Source organism: Herpailurus yagouaroundi, unplaced genomic scaffold (assembly GCF_014898765.1).
Source record: "Herpailurus yagouaroundi ecotype Mexico unplaced genomic scaffold, PumYag 149882, whole genome shotgun sequence".
NCBI lineage: Eukaryota > Metazoa > Chordata > Mammalia > Carnivora > Felidae > Herpailurus > Herpailurus yagouaroundi.
In genome coordinates, this window is record NW_024422623.1 from 4,872 (window position 1) to 7,403 (window position 2,532).

At 53.2% G+C, this 2,532-nt stretch overlaps 1 non-coding gene across 1 annotated transcript; it reads right to left on the bottom strand.

Annotated features, from left to right (window-relative positions):
* Window positions 1-288: 288 nt before the first annotated feature.
* Window positions 289-373, bottom strand: TRNAQ-UUG (transfer RNA glutamine (anticodon UUG)). The gene has a single exon. It is a non-coding gene; the product is annotated as a tRNA-Gln (tRNA).
* Between the last annotated feature and the right edge of the window lie 2,159 nt (window positions 374-2,532).

Sequence of the window (2,532 nt, forward strand, 5' to 3'; positions counted from 1 at the left end):
AAACGGAAGGCTTTCTGGTAAAATCTTAGACTATGTGCAAATTGGTCCTAAAGGGAAACAGTTCAAGTTTGTTAGAACGCTTAAAAAGCCAATGTCATTTTCTTAGGATAAGTTACTCTAAGAAGATTAGGTGAGGATATCTTTTCAAACCCACTTTTTTAAAAAAACTTTTTAATGTTTTATTTTATTTTTGAGACAGAGAGAGACCAGAGCATGGATGGGGGAGGGTCAGAGAGAGGGGGAGACACAGAATCCGAAGCAGCTCCAGGCTCTGAGCCGTCAGCACAGAGCCCGATGTGGGGCTCGAACCCACGAACTGTGAGATCGTGACCTGAGCCAAAGTCAGGAGCTCAACCGACTGAGCCACCCAGGCGCCCCTTCAAACCTACTTTTAAACCCATGATGTAACTCGTGTGTCTGTACAGGGTCCTAGAAGGGAGAGTCGGCACAGCACGGAGGGTGGGGAGCCCCCCTTCCCCCCCCCCCGCCCCCCGCAGCCAGCCCCCCGCTGCTGACTCAGCACCTCAGCGACAAAGGACATGGAGGGCAGGGCCCAGGCTGTAGGCCCCACGAGGTCCCCTCGCGCTTTGCCGTTTGCCCGCAGAGTGGCCTCGGCAGTGTTTTCAAGCTTCTTTGACTTTACTTTCTTCACCTGTAAAATGGGTACAGTGACCCTCGTCTTGGAGGCTTGACGAGCTAATCCCCAGAGGTGGTGAGTGCAGCGCCTAGCACGCGGTGGGCCTGCCCTCCTGCCTGTGCGGCTTTTCTTCTCCCTCTGCCTCCTTCCCCCACTGTTGTCTTCCCCACTGAGGCGGGGAGGATGCAGGTCGATTTGTTACCTTTATTTCCGGTTAATATTGTATCGTAAGCCTCTGCCATGTGGCTACAGTCTTCATAACCGTCGTTTTTAATGGCTGTATAATGTTTTAGAAATGATCTCTACTTAAAGTTTTTATTAAAATTGTGTATCTGTCTAAATCAGCATTTAATTTGTATGTCTAATCAAAATCTAGGCGTTTAATGTAAGTATTCAAAACACGTAATATAATTTACGCTAACAGAATCGCTCCTTGGTGTTCTGGACGAGAGGAGGGGTAAGAATGCACAAGAGTTTGTCACTTAAAGTTTGGAGACTGGTCGTGTTTAATTTTTTGTTTACTAGTCTTAAATTTTTTTTTTAACATTCAGTTTTGAGAGAGAGAGAGACAGAGAGACAGAGAGAGCGCGAGCGGGGGAGGGGCAGAGAGAGAGGGAGACACAGAATCCCAAACAGGCTCCAGGCTCCCAGCTGTCAGCACAGAGCCTGATGTGGGGCTCGAACCCACGAACTGTAAGATCATGACCTGAGCTGAAGTTGGATGCTTAACCGAGCCACCCAGGTGCCCCAACTAGTCTTTTTTTTTTTAATTGAAAAAGCTACATTATGCAATGTTAAAAAGTCCAGGTTTGCCCCCGAGGGCGTCCATGACCAATGGATCTCCTCCCCCTCCGCCCCCACTCCCTGGTGCAACAGCTCCTCCTTGTTACCTGCTTTCGGAAGCGTTCTGTGCGCGCAGGCAGCTGTGCAAAGGCCTGTGTGCGGGCTCCTCCCCGGTTCTTTCCGAAGTACGCGTGGAAGCGTGCTCACCTCCCGGCCCTCTTTCTCACCGCGTGCGTCAGGGCTCCTGAGAGCAGGGGGGGTTCAGCGCACACACAGCCTTCTCTCCTTCCCAGATGGCAGAGCGCAGAAGGATCGTCGTGTGTTCAAGGAGCACGTTCTTTCTTACAGTTGAGCTGAACTCCACGGAATATACAGAGAAGCATCCGGAGGCATGCTCGGTAGCGTTCAGCGTGTTCACGAGGCCACGTTACCAACACCTAGCGTGGTGTAAACACAGAACGTGTAGTCAGTCGTCGGAGTTTTTTGGTAGAACGGCAGTGACAGAATTGGGGATGTTTTGTTCTGTCCGCTGAAGAGATGGCTCTGCCACGGCCCTTTGGGTCGCCCTGTTCACTCACCCCGGGATTAAGTTACGTCCTGGAAACAGGAATCATCCGCCCTGTGACTTCGAGCCCACGTGCAAGCTCCCGGGCCAGCTTAGACGCGTATGCCTTGTGTACTGGTTCTGGGTCAGACCCGGGCTCAGACCTGGGTGTGTGGTGGAAACTGTGGTCCAGGGTGGGGGGCGGCCCTTGCAGGTGTGGGCCCCCGAGTCCTGTCGCCGCCCTGTGTGTCGCACATTCTTGGTGCACAGAGCCCTCACAGCCGGCGGGGGTGGCAGGGCCTTCCCGTGTCAGAGCGAGTGCCCGGTCAGAATTAAGCCTCGACTCTGACTACGGAGTCCGTGCACCTGCAGCTCGGGGGACCTTGGGTCTCGCCTGGTACAGTGGGCCAGGGCTCTGGGACAGGTCAGAAGGTAGCCTGTTCACCTATTTTAGGCCCCTCAGGTCATTGCTGTGGTTGGGAGATGACCCCCAGGTGACTTTTTACACGCGTTTAACAACCAGTCTTCCGGTGGCATCTGAGGATGGGGGAGGGGACGCCCGTGCTTC